Source organism: Leptonotus elevatus, chromosome 4, assembly GCF_054856555.1.
Source record: "Leptonotus elevatus isolate MCC_2025b chromosome 4, RoL_Lele_1.0, whole genome shotgun sequence".
Classification (NCBI taxonomy): domain Eukaryota; kingdom Metazoa; phylum Chordata; class Actinopteri; order Syngnathiformes; family Syngnathidae; genus Leptonotus; species Leptonotus elevatus.
The window spans coordinates 3,533,690-3,555,542 of NC_141242.1; the positions used below are offsets into that span (position 1 = coordinate 3,533,690).

Below are 21,853 nucleotides of genomic sequence, written 5' to 3' on the forward strand. Positions count from 1 at the left end.
ATTAGTGTTTGTGTATTTAGGCCCCGTCCAGACGGAAGCAAAGCCGGCTTCGTTCCTCAAACAGATCTCGTACACACAGAAGCATTTTAAGACTTGCGTGTGTCCAAAAGAAGACGCTGAGGTCGTTTAACGGCTGTAATGTATATGCCAAGTCTGGAGTGGCGCTGTAGCGCAGCCACAGGGAAAGCGTAGAAGAATAATCAGCGAAGAAGACAAAAACTTTTTTTTCCCCCCAACTTTATTGCAATCAAAACAACATGAAAAAGACGAACACAGGAGAGGTGACAACGGAGGGAGATTCAAGTACAACACCGTTTGTTGAACGTGGGAATAAAGAAGCAAACATTTTGCTGCACAAGCAAGCTAAGGAGGCTGCGCAAATCGACTACGACACGGCTATCCGCCATTGTTGTTGACAGGCTGACGTTTCGCGCGCAGTCACGCGAGAATTAGCGTAAACGTCATCAATCTGCGACAGTGCGTCATCACATAAGGAGTATCCTGCATATGGTGTCCAGACGGACGAGTACGGGACCCGTTTTGAAATCTTTCCACTCTGGAGCCCGGTTTCAAAAGTGATCGGTTTCGAGCTCTGAAACCGCGCCATCGTGTGGACAAACGGCCTGAACGGTAAGAAACTTGTGAGGATACATTGAAACTGGCTTTGGTGTGGACGGGTCGCCTTAGTCTGTTGTGTTTTTCCAGCCGGTGTGGGTGCATTGTCTATGTTATATGTGGAAATTTCGTGCGTCAAGTATCGTCATAGCTAACCAAGTTGTCCTGTTTTGGTTTGTACTAGCATAGCCACCTGCATTTGTAAAAACCTTTGTGGTTTCTAAACTAATCTCAGAAAAAGCATCTTTAAAATTGTCCTTACCGGTGTTGGTGGTGGCGTTCTCCAAATTTATTGTAATGAAGCACAGCCACATGAGAGCAAACGATAAGGATTACAATTACGGTACAGTCAGGAGGCCAAAAGCAATTTATCCGCATACGTCACGCGACCACTAACGGCGTCTAATTGCTGTTGAAAATGACCCAGGCAGGCCCTGGCAGATTGTTTATTGAGAAACTAATCTGTCCGCCTCGGCGCCTCAGGCCACTGGCCCGCATATACAGTGGACCTAAAGCTGGCACAGCAGGCACCGCCGGGGTCGTCATTAATCAGGCCCGCTAACACAGAGCCGATCCGATGACATTGAAGCAAGAGCGTTTACGTTATGTGCCGCGTGAGGTATTTAAAGCCGTAGCCTTTGTCGCTCCGCTCTGCTTGCACGCTTGTGTCGTATCTGTGGATGAAATATTAACCCCCAGACCGTTGGATAAGTGTTTCATAAATATTGCATAGTGTGGAAGCAGTAATTGGTTCGCCCATCTATAATGGCTGTCACCCCGGCCCGCAGGAAGAAAAGAAAAAAAAAAGGCAGTGCAGAGGACACAAGGAGTGGATGTGGCTCCTAATAGAATGGCGCATATCTCTCTTGTATTGTGCATTATTGCCACAAGGAAAACACTTACTGGCTGTGATGCTTTGCAATGCGCTGGCTTTATTACAAAGCACATCATATCAATTTCGAGGCGCGCCATTTTGTGTAGGAAGCTCCAGCAATGACATTGAATCATGCGGCACTTTGTTTTGGGAAATAAACACAATCAATTTTTATACGGCTAATGGCTCGAGAGCCGCACGTGGTTCTTTCATACGTCTGTTGTGGCTCTGTGAATTTGGAAAACCAATGACAAGTATCGACAAAGCATTTTGGGAAAATAATGTACCCATGCTTTTCGTGAAGTAGAAGAGATCGCTTAAAGCATTGGTAGTTGTTACAAAAAAACGGCCAGCTGGTGGCAGCAGAGTATAAGAAATCAACCAGGGCCATCTTGCAACGAGCTTTGTTCCCCAGTGTTTTCAACAGATTTTTGAATAATGATGAAACTTGGCTATATTCTAATACCAATTGTTGCAAAACAGATACAGATACAAATATACTTTTTTTTCCTGATGAAAGAAGAGACTCTAATCTTTGTTTTAGTCGGAAACCAATATTCTCTGGGCCTTGCAAAATGAGTCAAAACCCAGTAAAACAGCCGTGGAGCGAAGCGGGTTGCTTCAGTGAAAATGGCTGGGAGTCAATGAGTTGATTAGCTCTCACAATGGGATTATTATTTTTTTAATGTAAAGTACATTCCACAAAAATAATCTATTATTATTAATTGGAAAAATAAAATACTCCGACTGCCAAAATATGTCATATCTACTGAGCGTAAATTTCCTAACTTTGGACATAGGCCAATAAACAAACACCAGTTTGGCTGACTGCTCTTGTTCCGCCATCTTGTCTATATCCATTATCTGGGCAGCATTGTGTTATCAGTCCTGGCACAACATGAGCACATTATGCATTTCTGCACTTTTTCTCTACAGCGCAATCGAATCAGAACTTCTTTTTTTTTTTTTTTCTTTGTGCAAGCAGTGGGGGATTACACAGCCAGGCTCAAATTTTGGTCTCTCTGGTGTCGAGGGCCGGCGTTAGGAGCTCATCCTTCTGTGGAGAATTTTGGTTTTATCTTCCCGCTGGCAGCCGCCGTGAGGACGGATGCCTATCTGACCTACTTCTCTGACAATTTGTCCTCTTTCTTAGGTTAGCATGTTTCCTCGCCAGTTTTAAAACAAACGAATTGAAGAAGCGGACTTCTCTGTTTTTATCGATACAAAATGTACGTGGGAAAACACTTTTGAGATTGTGGCGCTCCGCTGTGCACAGCGAATGAGATGGCCGACTGCAATATAGCGACAAGGCAGTATCAATCAATCTGCCGCTAAATGCTACGGAAAATTCTATCCGAGCGTTTGACCTGCAGGGCACGTATCTAATAACCAGCTTCGTGGCGGGCCTTTGCCTCACATACAGTAAGTAACTTGTAGGTTTCTTTGTTTTACCCATTAAATAGAACTATATCGTTACTCTACTGGATAATAAGTCATTTTGCATTTGGCCAATCTATGTTACGCTGGCTCCCAGTCAGCTGGAGATAGATTTTAAATGAATGGTTTAAATCCTGAATACAGAAAAGAAATAATGATTGAATATAAGCCCAGTCGGGCTCTGAGGTCTGCAGACTCGGGCCAATGGGTGGAACTCGGAGTTCAAAGTAAACATGGTGACGCAGCGCTTAGCTGTTATGCTGCAAACAAATTGGAATCAGCTGCCAACAGAATTGTTGTCCAAAATCTGGGTTAAAAAAAATGATGCTTTATTTCACTCATACCAATGACTAAAGTCATTGAAAGCATTTTTTAAATGTTTTTCCAAAATGTTGTTTCATTTGGTATGTTATTTCTTTACTTTGCTTTTAAATATCTTTAATTCTTAGGTTTGTAAATGCTTTTAAATTAAATGTTTAACTCATTCACTCACAGCCATTTTTGCTGAAGCAACCCCCTTCGCACCCGGCTGTTTTACAGGATTTTGACAGATTTTCCCAAAAATGTTTAATCGTAATTAATCGCATGACTTCAATAGTTAACTCACAATTAATCACACATTTTATACCTGTTCTAAATGTACAATAAAATATTTTTTCGAAGTTTTCATACTCTTGTTAACATAAAAGTGGGAACTAATACAAACATGGCTGCATCTTTTAGTCATTGATACAGTAATTTCATAAGTCAAAAAATGAATATTTATTTGTGTTGAGGTAATTTTTCTGCCACTAGATGGCATAATTACATTTGTAAGACGGTGGTGACAGCTCAGTGCTTTTTTCTTTTCATATTAAGAGCTATCGAATCTTTAACTCTTTGACTACCAGACGTTTTCAGAAAAGGGATGCCGCCAGTGCCAGCCGATTTAAGCATTTTGACTGATCTTTCAAGGTCCACAGAAAATGTTCTGTTTGGACTATGGAAACACACGTACTACCAAATGAAAGATTGGACTTTCATCTTTCATCAGAAAAAAAAAGTTTGTTTCTACCTTATTCCGTTCTTTAGTAATCAACAATAGAAAATGGTTAGTTTGACCCATTTTCGCCTGTTTTGGACCAAAATATGGAGAAATCAAGCTTTTAGTGAAACGATATTATTTCATGCATTCTAGTGAATTTTACACTTCTTTTTGTCCATGAATGATGCCACAAACACCTAAATAGTGCTTTACTTCTATAAAACACTACCACCAAGAATGAAAAAGTGTTTTTTGATAGCAAAATACGTTTATTTACATTCAACAGTGTAACAATTTGACAACAATTTGGCAAACTATTTACAAATGTGTGCAACTGTGGTACTATTTACAAATATGTGGATGTTTCAACGACAGTTTTTCTTTTTGTAACACTCTCCTGCGTGCAAAGAGACGCAACAGCATTTGCACAACAGATTGCCTCTTCGCGTGCGCCACTTTCTTGCAGGCCGTTTTTTTCCGGGGAATAGCAAGTATATACTGCAGTGTGTCATCAAGTCTAATATCAGGATCATGCTACGGTTACGTTACGGTTTCGTTACGTCTCGCTTCCCCGTGTCCTTCAGTTGCTATACCGGGTGGTAGGAGATGTTCTGATCCATTTTATCCACTCCATTCATGGTGGCATCGTAGTCCAGAAACAGTGTCTTCTCCGTGATCAGACTGTACCCGCTCCTCCGATGAATATGCATTGGACTCGGGGTACTCTTCATTGTCCGATCGAATGTCCGCTTGTGCAGCTCCGCGTTTTCCGGCCTTAGCAGCGCTAGCCGCGCTTAGCCGGTGAGGCTTACTACGTGTTCATAACAGTCACGCCAAAGCTTCCAACTTTGGCGTAGAGCTCGAAGTCATCATCATCATCATCATCATCAATCTGCATTGGTCGATGCCAACTCTCCATCGCCCGATCGAATGTCCGATTGTGTAGAAGTACCCGGCCGGCTATTGTGCGCGTTTTCCGGCCTTAGCAGCGCTAGCCGCGCTTAGCCGGTGAGGCTTACTACGTGTTCATAACAGTCACGCCAAAGCTTCCAACTTTGGCGTAGAGCTCGAAGTCATCATCATCATCATCATCAATCTGCATTGGTCGATGCCAACTCTCCATCGCCCGATCGAATGTCCGATTGTGTAGAAGTACCCGGCCGGCTATTGTGCGCGTTTTCCGGCCTTAGCAGCGCTAGCCGCGCTAGCCGCGCTTAGCCGGTGAGGCTTACTACGTGTTCATAACAGTCACGCCAAAGCTTCCAACTTTGGCGTAGAGCTCGTTGTCATCATCATCGTTGACATCAATGCGCTTTTTAGTATTGATTGATGCTTTCCGTCTTTGAAAAAAATGCTCAAGCGTGAGCTGCTTGCAACCGGTTGCTTGGGCAGCCATTGTGGGCTTATTCAGCCATGTCTCCTCAACACTCTAGCTCCGCCTCACGTCTTCTACTGACGCCCACGGTGGGCGGCCCATCCAACCTTGTGCAAAGAGAGTCATCGCTGCCCTCTAGGGGCCAAAACGAGTCTTTGACTAATCAGATCTGCCTGATACTTTCAGCACAGCTGCCCAAGGCTTTCCTGCACCCGTTTTTGAAAAAAAAAAAAAAAAAACATAGGGGACGTCTTTTAACGTCCTCGGCGCCCTTCCCTAGGTTTATGCTAAACGTTTTATAACGTTTATGGCAGTCAAAGAGTTAACATGAAGTAACTTGTGAAATTCTGCACATTTTTAAAATTGTAAAATACAACTTGACCCCAGTTTCCACAAATATATGCATTATTATTACATTTATGACTGCTAAATTTTGACGTGGACGTGTCTGCTGCGTCGTGACTGGAATTCCCCCTGTACATGCTTTCCAAGTAAGGGCCGGTTATTAATCGCACGTTAAAAAAAAGAGTGGCGTTAAAGGAACCTTAAAGTAACACACCTATTTTGACACCCCTAGTTTTAATGTTATAGACAGGTTAATAACACATTTTTACAATCGTGTAAGTGTTTATTAAATTCTTATTGATTGTTGCATCTCAATTTCTGACCCACTTTGTTTACGACACGATTAGATTTTTACAAGTCAATCAATATAGTACATTCACGGTTTGGTATTGGCAAATTTTATATGGTGCAGTGAGCTGCATCGCAAACTACAACCACAATATTATACAAATTGCTACATTGATATGCCTGCCAGTGTCAAACAAATCAAATCATTAAAAGCATTTGAAGCAAGACACGTTCCCGTCTGCCACATTCTGGAATGAACCAGATCATCCTGATGTGTTCACTGGCGTACTTTGAGGCGGGATTCTCAATTTGTTGTGGTCCAAACGTTCCTTAGTCCGACTTGAGTCCCGGCGTCTGGGAACGAGCAGCTTCCCACTCGCCGTTCCGGAGTGCCCCGGGGCCAAAGCTTTTCTCGTTCTCCCGTGACAGAAACGGCTTCTTGACAGATATTTATCATTTAAGTAGCAGCTCTTGTTCGTATCTCCAGCGCTTTTCTTCAAGCTCAGCAGAGAACGGGGATCTTTGAAAACATTACAGGAACGAGCTTTCTCACAGAATATTTAAAATTGGATTTTGAAACGCAACGGTCAAAAGCAATAAGAAACAGTTTTGAGACATTTGTTTCATGGTTTAACCATTAACTGAAAATATGAACTGTGTTTCTCGCATAGGAACCATTCACCACTACGTCATGCAAATATAATTTAAATGAGTCAAGCAATGTATTGACGAGTGACGACCATGTTATTAATAATCATATTCATCCTTTTATTACTTAATATCAGTGCCTTTTGAACAGAAGGTTCTGTTTGGAATTTTAATGAAGGGATGGCGGATGAGAAGATTAATCGACATATCTATATTGGCCTCTATATCTCGGATATGAAAAAAAGGTTTTAATCTCGGGATATAAAAAGTCTGCATATCCCTGTTCAAATGTCAGGTTTTTGTGACGATGATTAACAAATTAAAAACTTTTGTTTTTACAGAAAAAAACAAACAAAGTTGTGGTTCCCAGAATAATTCTGTAAAAAAAAAAAACTGTGCAAATACAACAACTTTACAGAACAACTTATATATTATATATCTTAAAACTAAGCTTGTGGATAATGAAGCTACAGTTAAGGTAGGAAAGCACTATACAAATGAAGTACCATTTTCCAAGAACATACGACTTTTATACTATTTTGTTCTGTAAAATTTAGAAACAGTTACTGTTTATTGTACATTCAATACCAGTAAAATAAAAATTTAAATAAAGTTGTTTACATTTCCACTGTATTTTTTAACATAATTTTCCTGGTAACCAAAGCTGCTGGTCCCCCCCCCCCCCCCCCGTAATTTTTTGTTTTTGTTTTTGTGTTACACTGTACCGTTTAAAGTGCTCCTAATTAACCCCAAATAAAGTTTTGCTTTTCTTGACATTTTGTATTTATTTTTTGCTTGCTAGCAGAAGGCCTAAAGTTTTTGCTTACACTCAGCACTATTTGAACTGTTCATAATTCCCTCCACCTTGACTAAAGACTTAATTCCATCAGAAGAAAAAACATGTTTGGCCACATGCATTTGGGCGATAAAGTATTCATAGTAAAAATAAGACTCTTTATGTGCACCCCCCCCCCCCCCCCCCCATAGCGGGTGCACACAAGTGGAACAAATTGCCAGAATATTAAGAGCTATTTTTAAAAGAAGTGCATTGTCACCTTTGGGGGGTTTGACAGCTGCTCTGTGCGGCTGACATCACCTGACAGTCTCGCAAACAATTTAGCGGATGAAGAAGAGTTCAAAGTAAAGTCGTTGCGGAATGCTCAACTTCTTTTAGGTGATTTTCTTTCTTTATTTGTACATTTAAATATCAGAGCGTACCTCCTATAAGATTGGTTCAAATTTGCACTAACGAGCAAAATTGACCAACAAACAAATCACCTTTTTGTGCTCGGATTGCTAATTGAAAAAATTAAACCGAATTATTCCTGGAAGTTTAGAACCTACTGAGATCATTGAACACCGTTAACTTTGTTAAACAATTTTGAAATCGATTGGGTACAGAAATACAACTTTTTGGCTCCTAATTGTGACTAGGACTGTGTATGGACACTGCTAAATATAATGGGCTCAAATGGCTAATTATATTTTGAACTTCATATTCCTTATTTTCAGTTCATCGGTTCACAAAAATGTATAAAGAGTTAATTTTATGTTATTTTTTTAAATATATTTTTTTAGTTATTACAAGCAGGTTACGAGTTCATTGAAGCAGTGAGAATGTGCACTCAACAGTAAACGTTCTGTTTTTGTCGCCTGGCTGGCTCACTGCTGGGTAAAGTTGCCATCATGCATTGTGTTTTCGCTTGGTATAATATTAAGTTGTTAATATTGCACGACATCCACCAAATGTGCTTTTCTTTGCTTTTAAAAGAAAGCCAAACACATTTCTAGAATTATAGCATTTTGGGAAAAAAATGACTTTGATTTGATGATCAATATTGTTGTGGGATTTGCCAATTGTGACATGTTCAGACTGAGCAAATTATTATGTGCGCTTTATAAATGCATTTGAAATGTCAAAACTGCATTGACAACAATATTTTCCTACCTGCTTGCTTGCCATCTGGACTGCACATATCACAGTCAATTTTGTAGAGTACATTTTACTCTAAAAGAGTCTATTTGGTCCCACTCTAAACAAAGTACAATTTACACTTGGATGAGAGTAAAATATTCAGAGTAAATTTTAATCAAAGTATTTTTTACTGTGAAAAAAAAACGATGAAATATTTCAAATTCTAAGTAAATTTTGCAGTAAAAGTAAATGTTGATTAAATTTTACGAGTTTAATAATAAAGTCACTCCAGGGTTGAGGAACAAACGCACAAATTGAGGTTGGGAGAGCCAATCTACTCGCTGAGCCATGCCGCACCTTTTTGGGTATTCGCACACAGTGGGAGTGGCATAGTTCAGGTGGGAGAGTGGCTGGAGGTCGGGAGTTCGTTCCTCAACCCTAGTGTAACATTTTTATTCATTTATTTTAAATTAAATTAACTAGTAAAATGTACTAAAAAAAAATCCCTCTGTTTAGAGTGGGACCACATTGACTGTGTTTAGAGTAAAATGAACCCTACAAAATGTATTGTCGCTGCTCTATTAAACATAAATCGGACATATTTTTGTCTTACCGTACATAAACAACCGAGCCCACTGCAGTCTGTGGAGATAATGTTGAAGCAATCCAACGCCTCCCCTTCTATTATAATCTACCCTGCGGTGTTGGAAGTCCAACTGTGTTTGATTTGCACTGATGAGCGTTTGGGGAACACACCTTTTTTTTTTTTTTACTTTTTTTTCTTTTCAGTTTATGCCTTTGGAAATCTGAATAAGAACGATAGAGTACGACTACACCTACACGTACACTCCTGGCAGTTTTCAATTTGGTTCTATTCTAATCTTGAATGCAAAATCTCAAAGGCGCGACAAAGCAATTATCTTTATCATGACTTGTGTGGAATGATTGCAAGATACGCCGCAAAATCTGTAAAACTGGACAGCGTACAGACATGCGGATGTCTCTCGTGTCACTATTTTGATTTCTGACATATGACGCAACATTTTTTTTTTTGCACATCAGTGAAGTTATTTAAAACAAAGTTAATATTTTGACAATTGTATGGCTTTAATGTTACGCTTAAGCCACACAAAGATGAAGTTTGAATGAGGAGAGAAGATTTTGACCCGGCAACTCATTATTTGTTATGGAGAAGAATTGTTGTTCCTATTTATTTATTTATTTTGACAACTCGAAGCGCTGTTCTTTCTTTGTATGGCCTCATAGAGAATTCAGTGGGCGTAAAAAATAAATAAATAGACTGGCAACTTATTTTCCACAATGTGCTCCCAGACATTCTTGCACCTCACTGCGACGCCTCGCCATCTGTTTACGTTATTAGCCGCGTATATAGGGTGGATGCAAATTTGCATTCAGTCAATGAGTCTTCGGTATCTTTTTCTTAATACTCCAAGTGTTTAAATGAGACATTTGCGTTTCATACAATTCACAGATGTCTTAACATCTTTTTGGAACAGGTTTACGTCAAAGCAGGGACTCCTTTTTTTTTTTGTCTTGCATCTAAACACCTTGCCACATACACTGATGGACCAAAGGCAACTCTGGCTTTTCATTCTCATAACAACAAGTGCTTTATAGGCCACACTGTGTATGTGGCGAATGAACAAATCCCCACGCTCAGATACACACCCCATAACCACTACATTGACGGCTCAATGCTGTTAGCTAATGCTAATCTGTGCACGTAGAACAGCGGTGGGCAAATTCGGTCCTTGGGGGGCCGGAGTCCTGCGGGTTTTGGAGGTTTCCCTTTTCCAACACAGCTGATAGATGATCAGCTCATCGGCAAGCTCTGCATAAGCCTGATAATGATCCTGTTGATTGGAATCAGCTTGCGTTGGAAGAGGGAAACTTCCACAGCTGAGGATGGTTATCAGGCTTCATGCAGAGCTTGATGATTAGCTGATCGTTTGAAACACCTGTGTTGGCTGTGGGAGACACGGAAAACAGGCTGGATAGCGGTACTCGAGGACCACGGTTGAGAATCACTGTATTAGACTTTATACCGATCTGATTGGCTGGATCAGGATCGTTCGATATTTTGCATTTTTCTCCATGCATTACAGTGGGCGTCAATTTTATTGTAATTGTATTTAGTTTTAATTTAATTTTTTTATTCAAGTATTGTGCCAGTCCCTATCCTCCGCGAATGGCGGCGGTCGACTATAGACTAAATATAAAAGTTTTTCAAATAGCTTTATTGCTCCATCTTCTGATCAAATCGGTGATCGGTTATCTTTTATTTCAAACTCGATCAGTGATTGGCCAAAAAATCCTGATCGTGTAAAGCCTAATTTATATACAGCATATAATTATTTAGAGGGGGGTGTTAAAGTAGGTATATGAATGAATGAATGTTTTTTTTTTCCTAAAATATAATTTTACGTGGTATCTACTTTTTATAACTGTACACCTACATTTGCGTCCCCTTGAAAATGACTGTGGACCTTCACTCAGCCGAGCTTTTAGATTTCTCTTGTTCAACAAATGTGTGTGTTGTTTTTTACCAGTAAAGACGAACGCTATAGATCTTCACCCAAACAAACTAATTGTTTCATGGGTGAAGAAAGGGGTGTGGGCTGCAGAAGGGCTCACTTAGACACATTTCCAAATATAGTTGGATTAAAGATTAACTTGGTTTGTTACAGCAATTCAAAAGTATCTACCCCCCCCCCCCATTTCCTATTTAAATTCAGATAACTTCATTTGTCCCACAAAGGGCTAATTCACTCGTAACTTTCCAGCTTGCACCAATTCCTTCAGTTAGCCCATGAATGAATGAATACACAGTTTGGCTCTAGCCGTTGATGCTAGCTCCCTAGCAGATTAACAAGCACCATGGGAGCTAGCTAGCTAGCTAGCACCTGGGGCTAAAGCCAACTGTGGCAAGGTTTTTAATTCCCGGACCTGGATTTTCCACCTCTGTATACAAGAAACACATTGAAGGAAAGGACAGCAAGAGATGTCCGGGCCTGTGTAGCCTACATTAATTGAAGGGAAAATAAACAAGATACGATAAAAGCAAATGGAGTCTGCGCAGTTGCTTGCTCCAATTTAGTGCTCACTGCAAATAAATTAAAATCTTTCAAATTGAGTGCGATTCCCTTAAAGCCACGGCTGGAATTTGCCCGCCGGCGTATTTTGCTGGACATGAACTTTCCATCCCAAGAGCACATCCTTTGGGCGAGCGCATGCTCTTACAGCCCAGTGCTCACGCTAGTGTGCAGAGAAAGGAAATGCATGTGCTAAGACTTAACATGAGGTTTAAAGGAAGGTTAGAGTCACTCCTCGGGCACACATGATGCCTCAGTGGAAGCGATTGGGCCCCGGACTTCGCCATAAGCCGAGCTTGCTATCGAGGGAGCTTACGGATGCATCTTTGATGGCTCAGTTGGCCATGTTTTAGTCCACTTTGTACATACATGCATTTACAGCACATTTCTACAAGAGCCTGAGTGCCTCTTAGAAAGTTGACCTTTCCTTCAACATGGGTATGAATGAAAAGTGCTTTTTTTGGGTGGGGGGGGGGGGACTAATAACACATTCCATCACATGTAATGGCTTTTAACCATGAATATGGGTTTAAAAAAAACAAAATACAAAAACAAAAAACTTTTTTTTTTTTGTGTGTTTTGGCCTTCTGTCTACTTTTTATTTTATTTTTTATTTTTCTAAATTAACTAGTTTTCAAGCATGCTATGTTTTGAGCGTGTCTTCTGTTACAATGGCAAAGTATTTAGAGAAAAAATACTTAGGTCAATTAACCAAATTTTGATTGATTACAAAAAATATAAAAGTCCCCCCCAACCGCGCGCTCCCGCTCATCAGCGGGGGGGGCGTCTCGGCTATCTGAAAGGCTTCGGACACTGAGACAGACAATACACAATCACAGCCTCGCACCCGTCGACGGGAACGCGCAACCGAGGGGCACAAAGACGGAAGCGCAAGTATTGGGACGCGGCCCACAAGTCGCAAACCAGAAACGGAAACAAAGTTGATAGGTGAAAACCCGGAAGTCCCGCCTCCTCCGTGGCATATAATCCATAGTCTTTTCATTTTCATTTGAGAGAACTACTTCATGTGCAGTTAAAACAACCCGTTTGAATTGTTTCACAAATAAAATCAATGTTTTACAATAAAAAATAAAAGGATTGGAACACAGAAGTCAGCATGGGAATATTTGCTTTATTTCTTAAAAAACAAACACATTTTTCACTCCAGTGTTCATTTGTTTACGTTCGTGTCTTCTGATGTCCTCCATCTATATTGGCTTGTGCACTCTATTGTTTTAAATTGTTTTGTTCCAGATGAATGGCACGTTAACAAAGCCACAACATCCTCACTCTCCCTCCTCTTTATTGCGCCTCCTAATCCTGAATGTCACGTTGGTTGTAAGGAGCCCAACTGCCCGTATTCCCAAGCGCGAGCACTCCACTGCGAGGCACCTTTCAAGCACAAGTGCCTGCACATTTGATTTCAAACAAGCCAGTTTAATTAGCTGCTTAAATTTCCATTCATCACTCTCATTACTGAAGCTAAAGAGGACTTCAGTGTGGATTTAACAAAGCTTGTAAACATCATGTGCGCCTGCTGGTTGAAGATTGTCCGGACACTCGACCAAGGCCAATCAAAGGATGTAACTCACAACCTTGCTCTAATCAGCTTCTTGTTGGCTGGTGTGTTGCTGCCCTTTTATACTTTCTATCAACTCTTGGTAAATTGTGCATACAAAATATTTTCATCAACAGTTTTGGAATTTAAAAACTTATTGGCAGTATTAAATTGTATGTATTATATCGTGGTGCTTTGAGACAGCATTTCGAGATATGTACCAGCTGTGGCTGATTTTTATTTTTATATTTTGCTCTAAAAACCAGGAAATGAACTTTCTTACAAACGTACGCGCTAAGTGAATACTCAATGCAAAACAGCATGGACGGGCAAACAAATCCAAACCGTTGCCACAATGTAACAGAAATTTTGCATCAACTCGTATAGGAAAACAATGTAACAAAAATCAAAGTATGTTTTTAATCCTCTGAAATAAACCAAGTGATATTATTGCAGCTTTCTGTCAATTACAGTAGTTGTGAAACTCTTCTTTTGTGTCTTTATGACGGTATTATACTGCCCCTGGTGGTCATGCACACCAGACGGAGCCACAATAATGAATCAGAATGCACAAACGTGTGTATTTAATTTTGTTATTACAACATTTTGTTATGAAGTACAATAATATCAAGTCCTATTTTATTTATTTTGTGTTTGCTTTTTAGTAGGCTGGAACTGATTAAATCATTTACTCCCAGCCATTTTCACTGAAGCAACCCCCATCGCTCCTGGCTGTCTTACTGGATTTTGACTGATTGTGCAAGGTCCACAGAATATTCTGTTCTATTGCTATAAAAACATGGAACCTACCAAAACAAAGATTAGAGTTTGTTCTTTCATCAGGAAATTTGGCTGATCTCTTAGACTCTGCTGCCAACTGTTGGCCATTTTTTGTAATAACTACCATTGCTTTAAGCGACCTCTTCATGTATCAAAGGCTTCTGTATGCTCTTGCATAATATATATTTTTTTTAAACATAAAAAAACCCCTGTATAAATACGCTTTGGCGAGTGCAGGACAAAGTATTAAAAAACGTATTTAGAAAGTTTATACATCTAATAACATAACATCTCAATCATAACATCTCCGCCACTAGCGCTATCTCTAATCAAAATAATTTTCCTATTTAATGGTCAAATTTCAATCTAAACTTCTAAAATTGTTCTTATCCTTTTCAAATGTTTTTTTTTCCTGTAAGTATTCCTGTCACTGAACTACTTTACGCAGGAGTAACCAAGTACATCTTGCACTGTGCACCGAAAAGTTAACTGAGCCTTTCAGTCGGTAGCAGTCATTAAAAGGACAGAAATGCACGGCTGAAAAATGTGTGTTAATTACGCCTGTGCTGCCAATACAGAGATTAGCGTGTTCTCTTTATCCGCTGCTGTTTGTGCGCGCTAATTCTCTGAGATGGTGAGACCTTTTCTGGGGCTGTTAGCATTTAGAATAAAGTGTCTATTATGGGATGTGTTGACGCTCAGGGGGGCTTCTCGCTGGATCCTTCCACGAGCTCGGAGGCAGTCACGAGAACGTTTGAGCGGAATGAACAGGCAGTACTGTACGTCTCACTGAGCTCGGTGGCCTCTCAATGGCCAGGATGGTCCTCCACGAGCCAAAGATGGCATTTACGCCTTAAAAAAAAAAAGAAGACAAAAATGTATTATTTAGTTGCGACGCCAGGTGATTTAAATGACAATGCGGCTGACCTTGTGGTTTTAGTTGGAGCTTGTATGTATCTGTCTGGGTTTGTTTTGGAAATGAGACAAAAGACATTAAAAAAAAAAAACAACAACAACCTTCGCATGCAAAATTTAAGATTTCAAATGCATAATTCAATTCTACAAAGCGCTGCCAGGAAAGTGTCGGACCTCTAATTGTGGTTGCACCCTTATTAGTTGTCTGTGTTTCCAGGGTGAATCGTAGCAAAAATCTTAACTGCGAGAATTTAAGTCGGAATACTGTAAGAATAAAGTCTTAGTACTACAGAAATTAAATAATACAAGAAATAGTTATGAGAATTAAAAAAGGTAGATTTTAGAAAAAAACGAAACATTTTTTTTTACTAGAATTGGTGAAATAAAGAAAATCAATTTTTTTTAACTCATTTGCTCCCAAAACTTATAAATACGTTCTAATTTAAATATTACCATGCTCCCAAAGACTTTATACGTTTTTTTTTAATGTTTTTTTTATGCTAGAGCATACAGAAGGCTTTGGTGCAGCCTCTGAACTGAGGACAATGCTTGAAGAAATGGTAGTTATTACAAAACGACCAGCAGGTGGCAGCAGAGTATAAGAGATCAACCAGGGCCATGTTGCAAAAAAAAAGAAGCTTAACCCCACGGTTTTAAACAGATTTGTGAATAATGATGAAATGTAGCTATATTCTAATGCCTATTGCTGCAAAACGGAAACATATAGAAAAGGGATCTGCTTCAGTGAAAATGGCTGAGAGTGAATGAGTTTTAAATGTTAATATTAATAATGCAGCGAATTCATATAGTACTTTTCTAGACACTCAAAGATGCTTTACAATGGAATGGACACATTATTCATGCATTCACACTTTTACACCGTGGTGACGGTAAGCTACTTAAGAAAAAAAACACAAGCTGATATGATATACTTCTGCATAGTGATTTCACTCAATGCTGCTCCAAAAAAAGAATTTTAACAAACTCAACATGCATAAAAAAATCGATATTGCTCTTATGAATTGCATGGTTCATAATGCTCTCCTAGCACCAGTGCCGAGTGTAGGTGGCTGTGACGAACCATAGGAAGAAAAAAAAAAAAGGAGAAACAAAATCATATTTGCCTTTCTCAAGTCTTCACAGCCTACAGCACTGAGCAGCCATATTGGTATTTCTTATTTATTTTTTATTTTTTTTAAAGAAGGCTGCCACAGTTTGTGGATAAGCCGCTATCAATCGATGTTTGCTTTTCCTTTCATGTTCACTGAGCCGCATGTAGACAGCAGACAGGTTTATCTTTATAATTAAAAAGGCAGTCAATTAACTGGCCTGAGCTCTGTTTGAAGGAGCTCCAACATGCTCAACAAATGCCACTCAGTGGATATTTACTGCGTGTATTGACATATTGATTTAAAAGAATGCATTTGTGCCCTTAATGGAAAGGCACAAAGCTGTCGTGGGCCCTTCAAAAGCAAGCACTATCTCAGCAATCCCTTACTCCAATTAAGATGAAGTTTGAAATTTTGCATTTCCATGCTATGAATTTCCAAATTTCATTGAAATAGGAAATGGTGAAGTTTCAAAATGCCATTTTTTTCTGGGTGAATGGAGGTGGAATGATCCAGGCATAAAAATAACAGTCGTTCAAAATAATTGTAACATTCTTGATGATATATATATATGTCAGCTGAAAAACGAGGCTGCTGGGCCTGACGGTATTCCAGCAGAAGTCCTGAAGTATGAAATACTACATTGTTCCGTAAATTCGACTGCAAACACACCTGGCTAAGGGTTTTCTCTAAATTCGAGCTTTAATTCATTGCACAACATCCGCTTCTTCTTAGATAGAATCTTTGGTTACAAAAAAGACATTTGGCAAAAACATTTCGGTTGTTGATAGTCTTACATGGACATATTAAAGACAACCAGTGCTGGATAGAGCCAAACAGCCCCAGTTTATAGCGGAGCACAAGATATGTTTAATAGACATACCCTCCAAAGATGAAACATAAAAACCAGTTTGCTCACGCGTGGCGGGCCAGAAATATATCTCACCAAGACAGTTATAATTTTGTTGCAGTAATTGCAAGTCATTTTTGTTCAGACCAGTTTCATAATTTGCTTCCCCTGTTTGGCTCCAGTGTGTGTAGACCATTCATTTGTTTTCACAGGAGTTACATTAGCATTAGCAGTTAAGCCACATATTTGGAGCAGGGTAGTAGCAGAAACGGGAATATTTATTCTCACCGAGCACGTTGAGCTCCATGAGCCTTCTATTGCACCCCAACTGTTAAACCTCATCGTTTTTTTTTTTTTTTTTTTTTTTTTTTTTTTACTCTCCACAAGAGGATTTCATTGTAATTCAACACTGCGGATCCTTGTCTCCTGCGTTGGGAAGTGCTGGCACGTGCTAATACATGGAAAGCCTATATTTGCATTTCCATATATCGTCTGTATGCTGATGCATGTTAAAACATTTGAATAAAGCTGCCCCGTTCACTCGCAAATCCACCCCGTGCTGAATTTTCTAACACTGACTTGATGATTTGCTACCTTCTCTTTTTACAGTAAAATGTTACGTTGCACCAATGGAGGTGTGCAAATGAGTTTGGACAGGAGACTTATTTTCGTTCAACTTGATGCATAAATTGCTTGTAAGGTGGTTCAATTTGCTCAGAAGACCATTACAGCTCTGTGTAGATTGGCAAAACTGTAAAAATCGATCACTAACATTATTGATTAATAGAATAATTTTTCTACATCCAAATGTGTCAACTGTAAAGGGACAATTGACACAAGCGACTTTGCTAGCCAGGTTACTGAACGAACGTGTGATTCATTTGAATAATCTATGAGCAAATGGTCACCATTTATTTAGTCAAAGTGGTACCATCAATTTTCTGAACTAGCTGCAATACAAATCTCATCAAGATTGGATTTTTATTAGTGGGAGAAGCATTCCTTCTGCTCGGTGCTCTCAATGTAATTCAATATTGAAATCTACATTTATGTGAATGTGTGCTCAACGAGTATGTTTGAAATTTGCCCTTGATTCAATGATGTGAAATGACGTCTTCAACTGCATACAAGTATGACTTCAATTAAAGAGGATATGCGGAAAATGTTAACTGTAAATACCATTGAGATAAAGAACTTGACGAGATTAAAGTTATTTTGTTTACTTGAGAAACATGTAATAGAGTTAGAGCATATAATCAGTGTTATGAAACACTGTTACAATGTTTTATAAAATATTTTTAGAGCTGTCACTATCGAATATTTTTAGAATTGATTAATCTTTTGATTATTCAATCGATGAATTGACTAATTTTAATTTTGCATTGAAGTTATTACAAAAGCTTTTTTTTTTTCTGATTACGGTTTGTTAACCAGTGATTGGTTTTTATTGCATATTTCGTATTCGATAGGGGTGTCAGGCGATTAAAATTTGTAATTGTAATTATTCACATTGCTTCAGTGGTTAACTCACGATTAATCACAAATGTTATATTTGTTCTAAATGTACAATAAACCACTTTTGTTTTTATAGTTTCTTACGCTTGTTAACATAAAAGTGGAAAAAATGTTAAACTAACAGAAATATGGCTGCATCTTTTACAGTAATTTCATTATAATTCATAAAATTTAGTTGCAATTAAAAAGATTTATCGTACTATAAAACATTCGTGTGTACAAATCGAGTGTGATATTGATTTGTGTTGGTTATTTTTCTGCCACTAGATGGCATAATTGCATTTGTAAGACGTTGGTGACAGCTCAGTGCATTTTTCTTTTCATATTAAGAGATATCTAATCTTTAACATGACGTAACTTGTGAAATTCTACACATTTTTAAAATAGTAAACTACAACTTGACCCCAGTGTCCACATTATTATTAAATTTACTACTGCTAAATTTTGACGAGGCTCTATTCAATTTCCCGATGAAATTGGTTTGTTTGTCATTCGTTTCAGAAACATTGAATAGGCATGTTTTTCAAGCATAGGTAGCCCCCCCCCCCCCCAAAAAAAATGGGCCAATTTACAGTAGCAAATCGCGATTAGGCTGGGGAACGGGGCAACACTGTAGTGCGTAGAAAGCATATACTGAAAGTGACCTGCTTCTCCATTCCCTCCCGTCCTGTGTCGCTCTCAACTCCGCGGGGCGTAACACCGGCGGGCCTCAAAGTGACACAATCTAAATCTCAGCACATCAGTCATGACGACAGGAGCAGTGCTCGCCAACATTGCGCAATTAGCGAGGAGCTGTGACTTTTTTCTCTCTCCACGTCTTTGTCCTTGTGACGTCTTCTCACCCCACCAGCCAACTTCCCCGCAGTTCAGAGGTCAGCGCTGTGAAAATGTGCGCTCTCATTTTTTTTCAAGAAATGTCCTGCGCTCACTTTGTGTGTGAGAGAGAGAGAGAGAGCATTCTCGACTGCGGTTACCTGAAGAGACGCAAGACGCCGTCTTTTGCGAGACATCCTCCCACGGTGTCCCGCACTGGCGCTGTCTTTGTTCACATTTTCTTTCCCATCTTTTCATTTTTGCTCTGCACTCCTTCCGCCGATGAAAAGCACTTTGTAAACTTGGTTTTGTGCTAGATGGAGACATTTGTCTCGCTCCCTTGTCACATTGTGTACAAACATTTTTGCACCACAAACGGATAAGAAACACTTTTTTTCCAAATCTAAAAATAGAAAACGTCTAACACTAGCTTCTTGTTAAATGCGCACTAATTTAACTGATTGATTAAAGGCATAGTCATAATCTGGCATTTGAACTGATTTCATGATATTGACACGTTCTATTCTAAAATGTAATTCTGTTGTGCAAGGTGAATGTTATGAACGGATTATTTAAAAAATAACTAAAAATGAAATTAAGCAACTGGCAAAAGGAGCAATCGCATTAATCATGCGTTCCATAAACTCTTTGACTCTGTGGATTATTTATATATGTTTTGTACTGTTTCCGTGCAATAGCGGACCGGATATGTGATAGAATCATTTGAATTCTCACTAAATTTGGATATAAACTTTAGTATTGTGTATATTTTGATATCAGTTACAGCATGTCTATATCTCTTAGAACAAAAAGTGGGTTTATGGCCAATAACTATACAGTTATACAACAGTCCAGCCCCTCTAAAAATAAGATCACTTGAGAGTAGATTCCGGGTTTGACTATATATATAAAAATTATGCAGGCCGCTAAGAAAATAAATGGTGGGCCAAAAAACGGCCCGGGGGCCACATTTTGAGCACCTCTGTTTTAAATATATTCCCGTTTTAAAGATGGTGAAAAGTCACTTCTGTTTGCCTGATATGATGAAACGCCAGCCCAGTGATAACGTTTCACCATGTAAGAAACAACGACATGCATTACGCGAAGGTGATGAATGTGCCTTCTCACATGTGAGACAGTATGGCGCATGCAACACAAACACGCTTGTCTGAGCCTCCATTAAGGCACTCGGATGATTACGGATGAGAGTTTGGAGCGCTTGTGACAGGCGCGCGCGCCAGCCGCCACCGCCGCGTGTTAGCTTGTGTTGCATGTAAACAGCCAGTGTTAACATTTAGACCTGAGGAAATATCAAACATTTGCTATGTGATAATATCCGTATTATTGCTTAATGCTTCCTCTTCATTTCACATTTTGTGTCGCAATGGCCACCACATACAATATTGAAACATTTTTACATTTTGTCCACAGCGGGACTCGAACCGTGACCCTCCGACTTCAAAGCCCAAAGTCCTTACAGATGAACCGCCACATGCAGCAATGCACAAAGAAGACAGAGGGAAACATTCCCTTATGGCTGCACCGACTGCGATATTCTCATTGAAAAAGCATCAAAAACGATTGTAAGGTAGGTGAATTCCAACCCTACGGCTACAGCGTGTTCACAGACGGGTTTTTATTTGAAATAAAATACCCAGACACCCAAAAAAAGAAAATGCACTCCAACTCACAGACGAAGAAATTGTACCCTTTTAATTATTACTATTCATTATTATTGTTATTGTTATTAACGTACAAATATATACGTTAGTGAGCGTAAAAGTTCAGATTCCAGTTGACAAATATGAACGTCCATGGCAGTGAACAAGTTTATATAACAGTAGACATACAGTAGTTAAGTTCTGTCACTACCGAATATTTTTAGAATCGATTATTCAATCGACTAATCGGATTAATTTGAATTTTGCATTAAAGTGTGTTACAAAAGCATTTTTTTCTCTAATTACTGTATTCTGTCTTCACTAGTGTTTAGGAACTAGCTGTACAGATAGCTAACAGCTTCTCTGTTCGGTTCAGGTTTTTAATAGGTTTTAGGTGAACTAATGAATACACACTCACACTCACACGCACATGCACATTCACACCCACATATAAAATAAAAATTAATAATAAAAAAAAAGAGAGCAATGATGATGACATGTCAAATCGGTAAAATTACCGAATGAACTGAGCTCTCCAGAAAAAAAAAAAAAGCTAACAGCTTCTCCAATAGAGACCAGGAAGCCTCTTGCTGTTTTAGCAATTTATTGGATGGAACTGTAAAACTGTAATGCACACAACATAAGGGGACATTTTAATCAGGTTATTTAAAGTTTAAAATAATATAGATTTGCATCATTTACTAAAATTAGCTGTAAACCCTACAAAAACGGGATAATCTTTAGCATAATGCTACGCTACCAAGCGCTTAGTGACTTATGTCACATTGCAACTCAAAACACAATATAAACATCCTGATTCAATAACCTAGTGCAAGCCAACACTCCTTAAAACTACTTACCACTCGAGGGTCAAAAACATCCAAAGGTGCAAACACTACTTTCTCCACCAGAGAACCGTACATACTGTTTATTAAGCAGGGATTGGTGTTTATTTCTTACTTTGTATTAATATACAGATAAAAAAAAGGGGGGGGGGGTTGATGTACTACGTTACCGA

At 39.1% G+C, this 21,853-nt stretch overlaps 1 protein-coding gene across 1 annotated transcript in view; it reads left to right on the forward strand.

Annotated features, from left to right (window-relative positions):
* The first annotated feature begins 273 nt into the window (after window positions 1-273).
* The window catches only part of lingo1a (leucine rich repeat and Ig domain containing 1a), a 203,762-nt gene continuing 182,182 nt past the window's right edge, over window positions 274-21,853 (forward strand). Inside the window, exons 1-2 of the mRNA XM_086074242.1 lie at window positions 274-630; window positions 20,606-20,762. The gene's annotated coding sequence lies outside the window, so the exon portion shown is untranslated. The remainder of the gene's footprint in view (window positions 631-20,605; window positions 20,763-21,853) is intronic.